Consider the following 19552-nt stretch of genomic DNA (forward strand, 5'->3'; position numbering starts at 1 on the left):
AAACCAATATGTAAGGAGTGGTTAAATCTTTTTTTTTTTTTTTTTTTTTTGCAGGCAAGGGGGGTCAAGTGACTTGCCAGGGTCACACAGCTAGTAAGTGTCAAGTGTCCTGAGGCCAGATTTGAACGCAGAGTCATCCTGAATCCAGGGCCAATGCCTTTAACCACTGCAACCATCTAGCTGCCCCAGGGAGTGGTTAAATCTTAATAAAAGAAATGAGATCAGATCAACCTTACTAGTAAACTTAGGGAAAAAACAGTGAAATAAAGTAGTTTTACATCACAGGTAATAAAGTTCTAGAATAAAGTTAACTTGAAAGACTAAAATAGGAGGGAGCAGAGGTTGGGGGCACAGCCAAGATGCAGAGGAAAGACATTAAACACACAGAGCTCCTGATACAATACCCCCCCTAAAAACAGCAACAAAAGAACCCCTGGAGCCAGAAAAAAACACAAAAATACAGGCTGAGATTATTTTCCAGTCACAGACAGATTAAAGAGGGCCCATTCTGGGCTGCAAGCAAAGTCAATACCGCAATTGCCACCAACAGAGACCTGAGGCATGTTTGCAGCCCCCAAGCCTCCAAATCAGTTGCAGCACCAGAGTCTTCTGGAACTGAGCTTGTGGTTGGGTGAGAGGGCTGAACAGCTGGATGAGGGGAAAGTGCAGGGGTGTCAGTGGGACCTAGGGAGGAATTTGGCTGTCCCACCCAAGCAGGGAACCAGGAAGAAATTCTGAGCAGTGGGAGGCCCAGGTGGGGGAGGGATGCAGGCTCATTGAAGCTAAGAACCACTGCACACAAAGTTCTACTGGCTTGTCCTAATTAATAAGTTGGCTTGAGGTTTATCTTTGGACCAGAGAACATGCCAGGTGAGAGAAAAACCTTCCCTCCCTAAACCCAAAACACCTGAGACCAATCTGAAGCTTTGGACAGTGTAGCTTGGAAGTAGGGCCCCACTGTAAGAGGAAGGTTAAAGGCAAGCAAAAGACAGTACCAGGAGCAAGCAAAGAAAATTGAGAACTATTGAAAGTTTCTTTTGCAACAAGAAAGATTGAGGTGCACCTCAGAGAGGATAATAACTTCAGGACCCCTACATTCCAAAGCTTCCAAGAAAAATATGGACTGGGGTCTCAGGCCATGGAGGTGCTCAACAAGGGACTTTGAAGAGAAAGTAGGAGAGATAGAAGGACGATTAGAGAGGTGGAGGAAAGAATGGAAAGAGAAATGATAGCAATGCAGGAGAGTCCATGAGAAAAAAGTCAACCAACTTGAAAAGTCAAATGGAAAAAGAGATAAAAAATCTTTCTGAAGAAAATTATTGCCTAAGAATTAGGTTTTGAACAAATGGAAACTAGTGATTTTTATGAGAAACCAAGACACAGTAAAAGAAAATCAAATGAATAAAAAAATAGAGGGGCAATATGAAAATCTCCTTGGAAAAAACAGCTGACCTGGAAAATAGATCCAGGAGAGATAATTTGAAAAATCACTGGACTACCTGAAAACCCATGAATAAAATAAAAGTTTAGATAGCATCTTCCAAGAGATTATCAGGGAAAATTGTCCTGATATTCTAGATGCAGAAGGTAAAATAGAATTGAAGAATCCACCGTTCACCTCCTGAAGAGATCCCAAAAGGAAAACCTCCGAGAATATTATAGCCAAATTCCAGAGCTCCCAGGTAAAGGAGAAAATATTGCAAGACTTAGAAAAAAGGAATTCAAATACTGTGGAGCTGCAATAAGGGCTAAAACAGGATTCTAGTAGAATCTACATTAAAGGACCAGAGGGCATGGAATATGATATTCCAGAGGGCAAAAGAACTGGGACTATAATCTTTCATAGAAATTAATGGGACTTCAATGAAAAAGGGACTTTCATACAGTTGTGATGAAAAGACCTGAGCTGAATAGAAATTTTGACTTTCCAATACAAGCCCCTACAGAAGCATAAAAAGGTAAATAGGAAAAATAATTATGAGGGATACTAAAAGATTAAACAGTTTTACATTCCTATGTGGGAAGATAATATTTTGAAACTCATAAGACCTTTTTAGTATTAGTGTAGCTGAAAGGAATAATACACTTAGACAGGTTTGAACTAAATATTGTGAGTGAGATTTTCCCCATCCTTTAGCGATAAGAGATTTTAATATAGTTATGTGATTACATTATGATAGTAATCAGCATATTAACTGGAAATTTGTGATTTATTATATTTAGATATCTTATTTTAATTGTATTACTAGATTGTCTCTCTTCTTACCACTTAATAATGTCAGATGATACTTCCAATGTCCAATCATTAAGAAATATCACAAAGATACAATAGTCATAAATACTATATTTTAGAAACCACAAGTATTATTCTTGACTCAAGGGGGTCATGCAGCTCACTAGTGATATACTTGATTAGAAGTGATCATGCAGCACATGACCCTGTTGCCATAAAAAGTCTGATATGAGTAATGGAAGATGCTGACATTTGTCATGTAGGTAATTCCTCTATTTTCTAAGAAGATGCTTTAATTTTATATACTTTTTAATTATGATTGTACAGAAGCATTCAAACTCTGGGAGGGGTATAAAAACCCATTCATTCTGTAATTCAGGGTCTTTCAGGCCCAACTCCTGACTGAACAGCTTTATTGTGAGATGAGGCCTTCTCTCATATAAACATATTTTCTATGGTTTGGAGACTTTGTTGTTTCTGTTCCTCCATCAGACTTAGAAATTTTCCCGACAATATGAAGGGATGATATCTGTAAATCATTGATTTTTTGTTTATCCTTGTTCTTTGTGGGGACAGCAGGGTGGGGTGTCTAATGTTTGGGTCTGGATTTGGGCTTCGGACTTCCTGGGGTTCAGTGCTAGTGCTTTGTTCACTGTGTCATTCTAGTTAACCCATGATGATATCTTTAAAGTAGGGCTGAGGGGAAGAAGGAATGCACTGGGGGAGGGGGGAGGGGAATGGGGACTGGGGATAGGTAGCTCCTGTGAAGGAAACAAGAAAAAAAAAGTTTATGGAGGAGAGGGGAAGAAGAGGAAGGTAGTGGGGAGGTGGAGTGAAACTTACTATCATCAGAATTGGCTCAAAGAGGGAATAACATATGTACTATACAGTAATATATTTTTGCCCTGAGGAAAAATGGGAGGGGAAGGAGATAAGAGGGGGAGGGAGAGAAGAGGAGAAGGAAGGAAGGGAAGGTTGGGGAGGTAGCAGTAAAGCAAAACATTTTGAAGAAGGTGAAGATGTTATGCATAACAGCACATGTATGACATATATTGAATTGCTTGATTTCATAGGGAGGCTTGAGGAAGGAGGGAAGAAGAAAAATTTAGAAGACAGAATTAGGTCAAAGACTTAACCTCATCAGAGTGGGCCCAAGGAAGGAATAACATACACACCAATTGGGAGGAGTAATCTATTTAACCCTACAGGAAAGTAGGAGGGGAAGAGGTTGAGGGGAAGGGTGAATGGCGGGTAGAGCATGGGAGAGGCAGTTTAGAAGCAAACACTTGAGGAGGAATAGGGTTTAAGAGGAGATAAAAAATAGAGTAAATATCATGAGAAGGGGAATAGGATGGAGGGAATAGTTAGATGATTTAAACTACAATGGCAAAACGTTATGGTACCCTACTCCTACTTGGCTATTGTGAAGACAACTTCCTTTGTCAAGTTTAAGGTTACTACTAAAAAATTATGATAAACAGATGCTATCAGAAAAACCTGGAAAGACATACATGAACCTGAAGAAGAGAGAAATGTACTGTATACAAAATAACAGCAATAGTGTAAGACGAATCTGCCTGGGAAGCACATGGGTTTATTTTCAGCAAGGCATTGATCCAATGTAACCTCTGAGGGACTTATGAAAATTGCAATCCATCTGCAGAGAAAGAACTAATGGCATCTGAAAACAGATTGAAACACATTTTTTTGACATTCCGTAATCTGAAGGTTTTGTTTTATCTGTTTTCTCCCACAACCTAGCTAATGTAGAGATATTTTCCATGACTAGTCATGTATACCTTATATTGAATTGGTTGAGTTTTGGGGTGGGGGGGTGGGGAATGGGAGGAGGAAGAGAAGTTGGAACACCAAGTTTTTTAAAAATTGACTGTAAAAAATTTATTTTTAACATGTACTTTGGAAAATAAAATCTAAGCATAATAAAAAATTAGCTGGCAAAAGGAAAATAGGGTAATGGAAAACAAAATTTAATTTGCATAAGCTGGGGGGCAGGGACAGAATCCTTCAGTAAGGAACATTGTATATGTTTTCAGTTTTTTTTTTTCCAATGTATTGATCGTTTTGCTGATTTTCCCCCTTTTTGTACATTTTTAATAAAAAAAAATGCTACTAGGCACGGTTTCAAGAGGGAGGAGAAGAAATATCAGGGAAATTTAGGATATATAGAAACAAAATATATCATAAAATTTTACTTAAAAGTATGTCTTCTCTGTACAGAACACTTTTTAAATAAATAATCCTGATCTTTTTGTACCCATATTGTCATTATTGATGACAAGAATGGTTCTTTTAGTTTCATTTTCTATTCTGAAATTTCCATGATTTATACTGTGTTTAAAAAGTCTTTTCATAATAAATCATTACAAAAGAAAAAAGTAAGTATAATACTTTATTTGACCTTATAATTTGGACATTCTAACCAACTGACAAATAGAAAGTACTTAGAAATTTATATAATCCAAGGCATCCCTGCAAAGTTTTCATTAGGAATGTTTGTGGGGAAGTTCTAAAGAATCTCATACTTTCTGGATTATTTCACCTTCTCCCACAGGAGGGTAGACTGGTTTTTTTAGTTTTGTTTTTAAGAAAGTAGAAGACATTTTACTCTACACCTTTAATAGGTGGAGGGTCCAGGAGTATGGTATATTGCACATAACCTTAGATTTTTTTTTGATGTTTGATCAATCTTTGTTGACTTTTTATCTTAAAAATACATGTTTATTGATATCTTTTGTGTTTTTACAACACCAAAATTTGCACAAGGGTACTTCTCTTTCTACCTCTCCAGAGAGTCAAGCCATATAAGACATACTATTTTAAAAGCACACCACCTACCCCTGGCAAATACCATTTTATTTCTGAATAAGGGACCAGTTTGAAGGAGTAAATGAGGAATATGTGAGGATACCAAACTGGATCAAGGGTGGAAAAAATAAAAGTAGAACAGATGAACCCTAACTAGTAAAGAAAGAGAAACAAAATTTTGGAATGACATAGTGATACTGTCTCAGGCAAAAAGAGATTGTTGGATTTTTTTCCCTTTTCTTTTTTTAAAGAATAGGGCTTTCTACCTGGAAGCCCAATTACAACAGCTGTAACCTCCATCAGTCATAATCTAGAATGGTGCCACTTTCTATTAACCAAGGAATAGAGGAACAAAAATTACTTATACTTGTCCATATGAGTCACTCGGTTTGCTGCAATGCATTCTGATGACTTAATTAGGCAAAGAGTGTAGCACATGGGGTTTTCTCCAGTCAGGTTCCTCACAAAAGCCATACCATCAAAGCTATATACCTCTGTCCTCTACAGCTAGATTAAAAAATACCCATTTCTTCATTAAGTATCTTTCAGGTGGCCATACATCTTAGTTTGCCTCTATCTCTTCAGACAACTAAATAAAGCTTCACACTGGAAGACAAGTACCCTCTCCTGGCAATCTTTTTATTTATTAAGATCTCATGCTATGCTCAGTAACAGTCTCTAGAAGGTATGAAATGTGTTGGGGGTTTGTCCTTTAAATATTTGTTCTCTTTCAGGGCCTGACATTTCTCTTGATGGGATTTCCAAACCTTTGTCATCTAATCCCTGGCACACAAAGAAAATGAATAAGTCAAGGTCACCTCCCAAAGTCAAGAATCCTGTAACAAAGAACTTAAAATGTGACAGTCCTAGTCAAGAAAAAGAGAGGGGAATGTTTGAGCCATATAGTTGCTCAAGAGGAATAATTTCTAATTAAAAATGCTTTAAGCATTATATTTCATTCCAACTCTCCAATTTATAATCTACTGTTTAACTATATTATTTATCTAAAAAATCCTTGGCTCTCAGTGCTGTTAGTACAAGGGTAAAAAGATATTTTTAAACGTTACAATATTGCTATTTTCACTTGAGACTATTGATATAATTATTTTAGTCATCAATCTTTTTAGCATGCAAGAAAGGTAAAAATGATTTTGAAAGGCAAAAAAAAATGAAAGCCCCTGTTTTTATAGACAAATTGATATTATCAGCACATTTTTTCCTCTTCCTCTTCATAAATAAATATATATCAAAAGTCACCTTTAGTGACATAAATATTAAAATTAATTATAGGGTTACATCACAACACCCACTTCCAGACATCATGACAGGCCAATGCATTTGATGTTATTGATGCTGTTGTTATGGTCCTTCACTACTTTTTGAAGTATTAAATATATTTTTATGCAAATGAGAACTTCTTTACTCTCTATTAGGTTTAAATCTTTATTAAGAGTGTATTAGGTACTCTAATCAGTAGGATGAAACAATAAAATTAACTTTATTATTGAAATTATGTATATTTATTTTCATTTTTCTTTTCTTCCTTCTGGCATTGGTGAATGAAGTAGCTCACTTCCTTGCAAAATGAACCCCTTGTGTCTTGATCCTCTTCTCTTCATCACCATATTGAACTTATCCTGATAATTGCCATCGATCTCAACCCTATCTTTAGGTACTCCCTCTCACTTTTCAGATGAAAATATTCAGGTCTTTCCTATCACTAAAAACTAAAATGAAAAACCTTCTATAAAACCCACATTCATAAAAAAGGCATTTTGCTTTCAAATAATTTAGAGTTATCATGGAACTAACCTTAGGAGACATCTAGTCCAATCCTCTCATTTTAAAGATGGGGGAACTTAGGCCTTGAATTGTTACAAAACTTGCTAAAGTAACAAGATCATAGTAAATAACAGTGCCTGAATTCAATCCCAAATCATCTGATTACACAGCCAGTCTTTCCTTTACATCACTTTCTCCTCCATTGACTTCTGTGTCCCTGCTTTTTTTACTTTTTCCTCTAACCTCTGACAACTCCTCAGCTTTATTTCATCAATTGTCCTTTCTTTTCTGACCTTTTCTCTTTGGCCATCCTACCCTCTACTCTCATTTCTTCCCTCTCTGTATATTTTTATTTCCTTAGTTTTTATTTTCAATGACTTTGATGATTTAAAATGTCAGTTTTACATAGCAAACTCTCAAATCAGTATGTTCAGCTACAACTTTTTTCTCTGAAGTCCAGTCTCACATTACAAATAACTTTCTAAACTCTAAATGACAAAGTCTTTTGGGTGGATAAATAACAGCCTAGAATTCTGAAAAAAAAAAAAAACCCTTCAAAATGAAATTTCTAAGCTGTTTTTCATGATGATCTACTACAAAAAGTTTGTGGAAATTATGAGGAGGTACAGCAATACCAGATAATTTCGATAATTACTGCCTTATACTTTAGGATTTGGTACAGCTAAACTTTCTTCCTTTACATTTTTATTAGATTCTTTGATATACTTGAATTTTTGTCCTTCCAAATGAATTGTTATTATTTTTTCTCTAATTTAATTGGGATGTCATTGAATATACCTAGATTAAGGTAAAATTGTCATTTTTATTATATTGGCCCTACAAACCCCTGAACAATTAATTTTTCTCTAATTATTCAAATCTGATTTTATTTGTTTGAAAAGCTTTTTATAATTTAGTTCATATAGTATTGGCTAAGAAATAGAAAGGTAGATTATTGGAACAAGTTAGTCATACAATTTATAGCAGTAAATTAATGTAGTAACCTATATTTGACAAGTGTAAAGACTTAAGTTTTGGGATAAGAATTCATTATCTGAATAAATATGTTAGCAAAACTGGAAAAGTCAGGCAGAAATTGGGCATAGATCAATATCTTATACTATTTACCAAGATAAGGTCAAAATATATACATGACCTAGATATAGAGATATTATTATAAGATAATTTGAAGAACATGGAACATATTACTTATCAGACCTGTGGATAGATAAACAGTTTATGAATACATGATAGAGGGCAGCTAGGTGGTGCAGTGGATAGAGCACCAGCCCTGGATTCAGGAGGACTTGAGTTCAAATCCGGCCTCAGACACTTAACAATTACTAGCTGTGTGACCCTGGGCAAGTCACTTAACACCAATTGCCTCACCAAAAAAACAAACAAACAAAATAAATGATAGAGAGCAGAGTGAGGTATAAAAGGATAATTTCAATTACATTAAATTAGCAAAGTTTTTGTATAAATAAAACAAATGTAGCCAAGATCAGAAGGAAAGCAGAAAACTGGGGAAAAAATTACAGAAAGTTCCTCAGATAAAGGTCAAATATCTTAAATATAATGAACATTGTCAAATCTATAAGAATATGAATTATTCACCAATTGAAAAACTGTCAAAGGATATCAACAGGTAGTTTTCCAATAAGGAAAATTTTAAAAAATATTGTCATATGAAAAAATGCTCTAACTCATTCTATTTTTTTTTAATGAGGCAATCGAGGTTAAGTGACTTGCCCAGGGTCACACAGCTAGTAAGTAAGTGTCTGAGGCCAGATTTGAACTCAGGTACTCCTGACTCCAGGGCTGGTGCTTTATCCACTGTGCCACCTAGCTTCCCCTAACTCATTCTTTATTAGAGAAATACAAAGGAAAACAATCTTGAAAAATTACATTAGCTAAAATGATTGAAGAGGAAAATGACAAATATTGGAGGAGATGTGGAAAAATTGGGACACTAATTCACTGTTGGTGGAACTATGAACTGATCCAAGCATTTTCCAGAGCAATCTGAAATTATGCTCAAAGAATAATTAAACTTCCTATACCCTTTGAACCAGCAATAACAGTACTAGGCCTATTTCCAAAGATGATTAAGGAAAAAAATAAAAGAATCTATATTTAAAAAATATTTATAGCAGGGTTCTTTGTGGTGGCAAAGAACTGGGTATTGTGGGGATGACCATTAATTTAAGATGGCTAAAGAAATTTTAAATGATCATGATGGAATCCAACTGAAGTCTAAGAAATGTTGAGCTCAATGATCTTAGAAAAACATGGGTAAACTTGCATGAAATAATGAAGACAGAAATGAACAGAACAAAGAGATTATTGTATACGGTAATAGAAATATTATTTTAAGAAGAACTTTGAACAAATATGTCATTTTGCATATTATAAATATCCAAATTACCTAAAAATACTTATGATGAAAGACATCCAGAGAAGGAACTGATAAATAGAAGTATGTATAAAATGATTTTATGCACACATACATCTACATACACACACTTGTGTCTATTGGTAGCCATCTCGGGGGGGGGGGAGAAAAAAAAAGAAAAAATGTTACAATGTAAATTTATTATATATTTAAAAGGAATAGTACATTGTACATAAAAGATGTGGAGTTTCATATACAACCATTTTTTATTCTTCTATATTATGGAAATGTATGCTTTCTTTCTTAAAAATGAAATAAATAAAAATTTTAAAAAGAGGTATAGCATGATTGAAAATGGGCAAAACTCCCAATTTGTTTTTTTTTTTTGGTGAGTCAATTGGGGTTAAGTGACTTGCCCAAGGTCACACAGCTAGTAAGTGTCAAGGGTCTGAGGCCAGATTTGAACTCAGGTCCTCCTGAATCCAGGACCAGTGCTTTATCCACTACTCCACCTAGCTCCCCCCAAACCCCCAATTTTTAAGAGGAAAAATATTGGTAGTCAGTGTGGTAACAAACCTAGGAAAAAATCTAAAGCAAATAATTTAACAAACTCTGACTAATTAGAAAGGGAAGAAGCACTCACTTCAATATAGCATTGGATCATGACAGACAAGTAATATTGAATTTACCTTATTTCATTTATGAACAAATTTCTGTACTCTCAGATAATGTTATTAACATAGAATATCTGGGTTTTATTTGGACATAGAACAAAGTCTTTTTATCATTGCAAAAAAAGTAAAATGATAATACTATAGTTAGTATTTTAGATCTCTTTAGTCAATTCAATCTATTCATAACTTATATTCAAGTTATCTACCAGTTAGATATCATCAACTGAGGTAGAATCAGTACTAGTTTTGTGAATGCGGTTAATCTCAACATTACTCAAGAATGCCAAGAGCTATTTACTTGTTAATCAAGTAAACAAATAAACAAGTACCAACTTGTTAACTAGATAATAAACTTAAATTAAATCAAAATGAAAAATGAACGAGTGGTGATTGTAAATTTGATCCCTACCTTCCAACTCAATATGTAAGATAGTCTTTGTAATAACTGCATATAAATATGTAATTCTATTAAAATTCTATCAAAACCAACATTCTATTATTGCATGATGATAAAACAATTGATTACTAACCTTTTAAAAGTAAGTTGATGGTAACTTCTGGTTAAGTTGATTATGTGAAAAATCAAATAGAAGTCCATAGCTCACACATATATTCTACTGATTATTTAAAAATATAACGAGCTAAATGATGATTATGAAATCCAAAGAGAAAACACCATGAATTTCTTCCTCTAGCCCAGGCCTCTACTAAAAGAGAAATGGTAGCTTCTAGGAACACTTCATTTAAAAAGCCAGAAGGACTGTGGTTGAATAATTATACCTGCATTTGAACTAACAAGGTTCCAGGGCTCTGCAAGAGTTGGGGATGCCAACGAATTCCAGAGAGCAGGAATCCAGGTAGCAGAATCAGAGAAACAACTTTTAGAAAGATTACAAAATTGTGAAGAAAAAAAAATTTCAAAAGACTCTTCACCTATAGTTCTGACCATGATTCCAGAAGACTGTTAACTTAATACTTTTCTTCTGATAGGTCATGAACTACAGGTGAAGAGTGAGACATACATTTTTGGATATGGCCAGTGTACTTGTTTTGCTGTATTACACTTCTTTAAAATATTGGAGAATTTCTTAGAGGAAGGGTCAAAGTGAGGGTGAGATGGGGCGAGGGGTTGGTGACAACAACAACAAGAAATCCTATCAGCACCTGAATTTTAAGCCAGAAATAATACCTACATCTTTGGAAAATATGAAAGATGTTTAAAATCTTTTAAAATTCACTATGTCTTTGCATTTTTCCAAATAGGAATAGGGCATTTTAAGATATTTAACAAATAAAAATACCATTAAAATACTGTCTATTGGAATATGCATAGAAATATGAATGATGAATGTCTTACAAAATTTGTTAATTCAAAGTACAAAATAAATGTGAAAATGATCCCTAATAGATCATCTCACATATTTATCGCTTATTTAGTGAATGCTGAACAAGTTAGCCACCTGAAAATGCAAACATTCCTATTTGTCAGATTACTTTTCAAGCACAGATTAGAAAATGTTAGCATGCAGACATATACTAAACCTCAGACCAGAATCATTGCAGAATTAAGAATGTATTTCATATGTGAATTACAGGTTGTAATGCAAGATAAATGCTTCGCAATGATTTTAATAAAGAAAAGGCAGTACCTCCCCATGGATTCTATGCAAAGAAGTATTGCAGAATAACTGGAGAGGTTTCTTAAGAAACTCTAGAATACATTCTTATAATTATGACTTCTATTACCATAGCTTTGCATGTTATATAGAAAATAATTCTAATTTCTAATTTACTATATTTAAAGAATTTATAGAGATAAGTAACGCATATGGATAGATTTAAGTTTACAAGCTGAAAGGAAAATGGATATTACAATCAAATAATATCAGAAATTAAATTAAAATTATGGTTTCAATATTTTATTCTAATAAATTAGTCACTACCCTGAAAACCATTTGGTTCTTTGGTTTATCATATAGTGTTTTCATATTTAACTCTAATGAATACTTTAATATTATGCTTTCAAATACCTCATGGTTGTGTAGAGAAGTTCCTTTTACTAATACTGGTTAGAAAGTAAGTCAAAATTTTAAAGAATTTTCTTTAAAATTATACTTAAACATGATTTTTATAAGTAAACTATGGAGGGCATGTAAGATGAATAGGATGCATTATACAAAATTGCTCACATTTATTTTTCAGTGCAAATTACACTTTTTGGTTAAGGCGGAACACCTTAGGCCATTCACCCCAGTAAAGTAGTGTATCAGTTCTTAGAGGTAATCAGTGTAAATAGCAAATTAAGAACATGCACACACAAATAAAGATACCACCTGTGGCTTTTATCCTGATAATAATATGATGAAAAGGGCATTATAATGTCAAAAGCATTCTTTATGCCCATTCAGTAAGATAGATTTGCCTGAAATCAATGATGCTATATGGGGGCAGTTATGGAAATGAGCTAAGCTCTGCAGGTGTTCCTTTTGAAACATAGCTATGTCTTTGACAGGTAAATTGCTTTAAGCTAATTTCTGGAGTCATATTAATTTTGAAAAACAGACTTTTAACTAAGCACACTTCTTTTTTAAAAAAGAAATCCTCGTTTCTTTATATATGTAGGTTTTCTGAGATAAAAATGAATCAAAACTAATATATATAGCAAACTTCTACCACCATTTGCCTGCAGCAATATTGTCAAGTAAGCTAATAATGAAGTTTTATATCAAAGCCACTCCAAACTAGAAATACTTGACTCTAACAACAAAAACTTGAGCATGCAGCATTTGCTAGATGAGTCTTCATCACCAAGTTCCCTCTGTCATGTACTGGCTAGGTGACCCTGGTCAAGTCACCTAAGTTTCAGTGTTCTAGGTAACTCACTAAGACTCGAAGTTGCGAGAGGAAGTTTCTTCACTTGTAAAATCCTTATAACAATGGAATGACAAGTAAAGTTCCTATCACTGTTTATGGGATATTTTGATACATACATGTTCAAATTAACATTTCTTTCTCTAAAATTTCACAACATTCACTTGAAAACAAGATAATCTCCTTTCAAAGAAAACTGAATAGTATGTGTGTATATGTATATATTTTACATATATTTTCATCCATATAAGAACATTCTCCTAATCACATCAAAGAATTACACTATTTGAAGAGGAAAATTGTGTGTGTGTTTGTATGCTATGAATTGTAGAGTGTTTTGTTTGTTTTTCATCTAATTTCATGCATCATCTTAATATACACAAAGATCACATTTCTCTTTATTGCAGAAAGATGGAAAGAAATGTGTATTTTCTACAGAAGTTTATCAATAAATATGAATCCTTACTTGAATGTTAGAAAGGTTTTAAGTAGGAAGCAATGAAAAAAGGAATATGAAAAAGATGAAAAGGAACCTCTAGTTAGAGGAAGGATAATGGAAGCATGTGACACATAAATGGAAAGGAAAACTTTCTTGGACTTGGACTTGGAGCTAAGTTCAAAAACAAAAACAAAAATATGAGACTCTTAGCATAAGGGAGTAGGATGGTAGAGGTAGTGGGTACTGGATGGTTTTTTTAAGGAGAAATTGACTTCTTATGCTCTAAGAGATGATGATGTTTACCTGCAGTTAGGTAACATAATAGATAAAGTTCTGGACTTTGAGTCAGGAATATGAGTTCAAGTCCTGCCTCAGATGATGATTAGTCATGTGTCTGAAAAGGCAGTTCACTTTACTCAGTGTCAGTTTCCTTATCTGTAAAACTGGGATAATAATAGTAACTAACTTACATGGTTATTGTGAGGATCCTAAGAAATAGCATGTAAATTGATTTACAATTTTCCATGTGCTATATAAAGGTTAGCTATCATTAGCTGCAGGTTCTACAAAGTGAAAGGTTATTTGGTAATGAACAGTATAAAAAAATGAGTAGTGAAGATTGGGGTCTCCCTGTTGAGAGATACCAAGTTTGTTCTTTTTGAACTTGGCATAAACACTAAAGAGGGCAACCAGCATGGGGAGGTGACTGGATGAGTTGAAGAAGATGGAACTACTTTGAATGGAGAAGAAAGAAGAGAGTTATAGGAGTCATGATCCATGTCTTCAGGTATTCAAAGGACTATTTTATGTAGAAGGAATTACCCTTGTTCTACTTGATCCCAGCAAGGAGAACTAAAGGTAAATATGAAAAAAAATAGATTTATTTTGGTTTTACATAAGAGAAAATTAAATCTTTAGAGTGAGAGCTGTTTCAAAGTAAAAAAGGATGCCTTGGCAGGTAGCAGATTCCTCTACTCTAGAGGGGATTTCTCCATGGGATTTTGGAGAATACACTTCTTATTCAGACTTTCGTTGTATTAAAAGACCTCTTCAGTTCCTTCTACCCCTGAGATTCTATGAACATGCATACATGTACATCACTCATTTGATTCAACACTCCTGTGAGAAAATGTATATGAAGTACTTACAAAGCTGTAAAATCTATGCAAATACAAAACATTATTCATTACATCAGTAGTCATAGGAGTTTGTGTGTCCAGAGACATTCTATAGCCAATTAGATCTTCAAATTAGATATGGAAAGATTGGAGCTGGTTTTATTCAGTGAGCACAGGAGAAGATTGTATTTTTCTATTGCATTTTATGAAATACCTCCAAACATGATTAGCAATCAACACTGTATTGTTTTCTCTTAAAACTTCATTTAAATTCTACTCAATTTCCTGTTATTTAAACATCAGTACCTTAATTCTTCCTTCACGATAAACATCACTAGTTTGACATTTACCTTCCTGTGTCTCATGATATAATGTGATGCATACTGGAACATAATTCAGAAAATCTACTTTTAAGACTTGGTTCTTCCACTTAGTACCTAAGGATTCAAAAGTAGATCACAATCTTTTTAAGCCTTATATTATCTATCCATAAAATGAGTTATATTAATTATATTATTTTCCTCAGAGCATTTTTCAAGCAAAGCACTTTGTAAACAATAAAGTGCTCAAAAATATGACATAGCAATATGTCTATGTGTTTTTTAATGAAATAAGTTTTCCATTATAATAATGGTTGAAATTCAACTTGTAGTGATAACCTTAATTGAAGAGATTAGAAAAAAATAAATTTGAGTTTATATCAATTTCTTGATTCTTGCACAGATGAAACATTTAATTAATTTTTGTTTACTGACATGAGAAGCAATATTTGGTAGTGAATAAAAAGTCAGTCATGAATTCAAGTACACCAGAATTCAGTTATTTCCTCTGGTCAACAAAAACTTGAGCATGCAGCATTTGCTAGATGAGTCTTCATCTTATTATGCCTGGAATCAGGCATCATGCCCCTTCCTGACCATCTCCTTTTCATACTGACCAGAATCTGACCATCATCCTCATCTGCTCTCACTGCAAGGTAAAATTTCACCCTTTGGACACTAAGTTTAGAGAGGACTCCCCACCTCTTATCATCACCAAACTATACTGCAGTATGTATTAAGCTTTGAAAGACATTTCAATTTTTTTCTTGATGAATTCAAAACTTGTATCTTAATTTAGATCATGAATGTTGTTTTTTTTTGGTCACTGCTTACTGATCATGCAATTACTATAATAGTCTTAAATAATACAAGAATACTATTCTCCGGAAATGGATAGAAAAATGAACAGAAGGATTAATGTAACTGAAAGTAACTTTTAGAATTGAAATTATACTCAGGTAACAGAATTCACTTGAACATATCATAACAGCATTTATACATGACACTGACTTCGATTTACATGCATCAGCACACTACTGAAATGCTTCATATATCTATATCTCTATATATACTTAGATACATATATATATATATACATATATATGCAACTACTTTTCATACAACTCCAAAAAAGAAGAAATTATTTACTATCTAGAGGTAAATCTATTTTTAACATTGAAATTTTACAATCTATTTTCTGTAAAACTAATTCCATACATAAAGACATCTATTTAACCTAACAATACAAAGAATAATTGAATAGCTAATATAAATATCTAATATATAAATTGAGCAGATACAAATTAATACAACATTCACTCCAAGCATATAACAATGGCATATAGATATTCCAAATTAAATGTGCATTTAATTCTCATGATTTTAACTGAGAAATATTGGAATTTTTTATGTATGAACATATATTGTGTTGCATCATATACACAATTGTAATGCCAAGTTAAATCAAATGTCTTTAAAATAGTGCACATTTTTGCTACAATTACATCTTCAGAAACATCAATAAGATTAATACTTTCAAAGAACAGTTCTCTACCTTCACCAAAGACAATAGTTACTATGGTAGCAACATAGCAACACATACTAATATTATCCTGACATTGTACAGCATTATAATTAACATGTCACCACTCTATAGGAATTTCAGCTTTAAGTATTTCACTTTTCTGATGTTCATTATGCCCTAATTGTAGTACTGACATAGGTTGTAACTTTATTGTTCCTTTTTTGTTTCACATTCACTTTTCCTACTACAATTTTTATTCCATCCTACTAATCTACAAAGTCATAAAGTTTTATTCTCTAAGAAACTACAAACAGGGACAATGTTCTTAAGTTTTAATACAGCTATACCACACCTTGAAATTTATAAACACTTTCTTCCTTAAAGAACAAAAGAAAACAAAACAAACACCATTCATACAGGACATACAAGTTTCAAGACAATGGACACATTTAACAAAGCATTTAGCACAAAGGAGGAATATTGCTAAAAACAGTGGTTAACCCCAAACTTAAAGCCACCTACCTGGAATAATCTGGGCCAGTAATGGAGGTTTTTGGGATAAACTGAATACAGCTATTATGATGAATAAAGGAAAACTTTTCCATTTCATTTTTGTCCTTCCTTACATTACACCAGGTCAGTGATACAGGGAAATGTTATCTGCAAAACAAATAGAAATATGTTTTTAAAGAGTTTTACTACTGTAATGTATAATGCAATTTGAAATATGATAAAAGTTAAATGATATGATTTAAAGTGTAAATTCCAAAATGTAAAATTGTTTTTATTAAAAATATATTCTCAGTTGAAAATGTCAAGTATTTCTTGCATTCCAGATATGCCTTGGGGGTTGAATAAAATAATCACTGTTTAGCTTATGTAAAAGGGTGCTCCATTTAGACTAGCAAAACTGAAAGTCACAGGGGACAAAGACAGAGACAATGAAATGTAAAGTTAACTTAGGAACAGATTCTGAGACTGAGCAAAAGACCAGCAGACAATGAACTTCCCCTAGAAGTTATAAATTACCTCAGTACCATTGTCAAGAGCCACTCATTTGAACAAGACCCTCTAGGAATCTAAGAAATGTGATGGTCACTATATGCTAAGATAAAGTTCTTCTCTAAGGTATAGTTCTAATGGAAGAATTTTTGAACAGCAGAGGTATAGCTTCCTGTCTATCTTGTGACAACCTCAGCCCCCTTGCCCAAGGGGAGCAGCAAGGGAGAAACTTCTAATCCTAATCTAAAGTTCTTTATTTTTTCTGAAAGAGCATTTACCACCCCAGCTTTAGAACTCTAACACTACATTGTAATGGAACACTCCAGGAAGCCTGAGAATAGAGATGTTAGGATGTGTTGTTGCCCATTAAGAAGGGAGCTCAGTGAAGACTTGGATCAAGTGATCCAGTGCATGAAATACACCCTGTGAAGAGACAGCCTGGCATCAAGCAACCTGGCTGGCCCCATTTAAGATTAATCCATCAAGTAGAAATACCATACTCTGCAAGGAATAAGCATGCATAGCTGAACAGGATTTCTGGCTGAGACATTGTGCTCTGTGGGGAGGTAGCTCAGACTAATAGAAGAGTTACTTGTACATCACTGACACACATGATCCCTTCCACAATGAATCTTGTGAATACTATGCTGAGAGACTTTAGAGTTGTGAGTTTTCTGGTCCTCATATGATCCCTACATATTTGTCTCATTAACATTTTACTTTGTTTTTGCCCATTGGCTGTGTATGTATTTATGGGAGCTTGAACACCAGGTATTTGGAGATGATGTGCAACTAATCATTATTATGATCTTTCAGTAAAGGGTTTTTTTAAAAAGCTGATTGAGTCATGTGGATGATGACTGAATGAATTAAATATCTATTAAACACTTGCCATGTACAAAGCATTGTACTAAATGAAAATAAAAAAGTAGACAATTTCTGTTCTGAAAGATCTCACATGCTAATGGGGGAGACAACATATATGGAAAGTTTCATCTGTGAGTCAGATGGGAAAATCCCATGATCCTTAGACTACAGTGACAATGCAGATTACAATGCTATTTAAAATTATGCTGATTCAGTAAATCATTGTTCCCAGATATCAGTGAATCAGTGTTGAGGGAGGAGTCGCCCAGTCTGCAGCTTTGTATAACAACAATAACAACAACAACAACAACAACAAACCCCTGTTATTAATCATGTACCAAGTCACCCCCTACCTGTTTGTTACTAATAAATATCACTATCAGCAATTGGGTAGGAACTGATATTTAGTGGTCCATCCCCTTTTGCTGACCTGAACCTATCTGAATTATCTTTATCTAATTAGGAAAGTTATCAATAAAAGCTAGCCCCATCTTGAAAGCCTTGATGATTTCAAGTGATCCATCTATCAATATGTTGCTACCTTTAATAAACTCCTTTTAATTATCTTTGTCCTGAGTTTTGCCTCCTTACAGGGAAGAAATCAGAAAAAAGAATTTTCCTTTCAACAAAGACATGTTAAATGTTATTTCCACTGATAAAATCCTAACCATTTCTGATGTTGAACATCAGTGCCAAGGAATCTAGTCCAAGAACTTTCTCTTTTAGGTCTTCACAAGTGCAGCTGTAGCACCTTAAGAAACAATTGGCAGCCTGTATCCCCACAGGAGTCTCTAGCCAGGATTCTCACTGAGAGTATTGAGTGGGAAGTACTGTTCTTGCAAATGCTCTGGGATTCAGGATAACGAGTTGTCTCCAACAGAGTTCAGGAGGAGATGGTGTTAAAGATGGTGGTCATGGTGTTCTGAATTGCCTTGCATATGCTCTCTCCTGAAGCTCCCTCAGTGTGTTTAGCTGCTTCTGCTAGGCTAGTTTGTTTGAGTGTTAATGGGAAGCATATATGGGATGGAGTTTTTTCCAAGGTATATTTTGGTATTATTGATCTTTTCTGGGATTCACTAGAGAGATTCTTCAACCAGAATTCTCTTTCTTAGATGTCTTAGTTTTGTAGGGATTAACTAGAGAAAATAACCATTTTTCTTATAATTTAGGTTGTAAATGGACAGTCTTCTGTTGTATTTCTTTGACGAGCTAGATGATAATCTCTGAGGTAATCCTTGCATGATTGAATTCTTAAGTGATATTTGTTATATTAATGTATCCATTACCAATATTTAGACTGACATAAACATTATAAATGGTAAATCCTTAGAGCACTGGTACCTACCAGTACATTTAGGACACACAGAGGAGTATTAGATTAAAGTAGTGCCACATGACTTAAGACAAAGACAGCAAGAGCATTTTCTGAGATAGACCCTATAGAAACCATTGAGAAATGGGAAGAACTTAGTAAATGATATGAATTTTTATTCATATCAT

This window comes from Dromiciops gliroides, chromosome 3, assembly GCF_019393635.1.
Source record: "Dromiciops gliroides isolate mDroGli1 chromosome 3, mDroGli1.pri, whole genome shotgun sequence".
NCBI classification, from domain to species: Eukaryota; Metazoa; Chordata; class Mammalia; order Microbiotheria; family Microbiotheriidae; genus Dromiciops; species Dromiciops gliroides.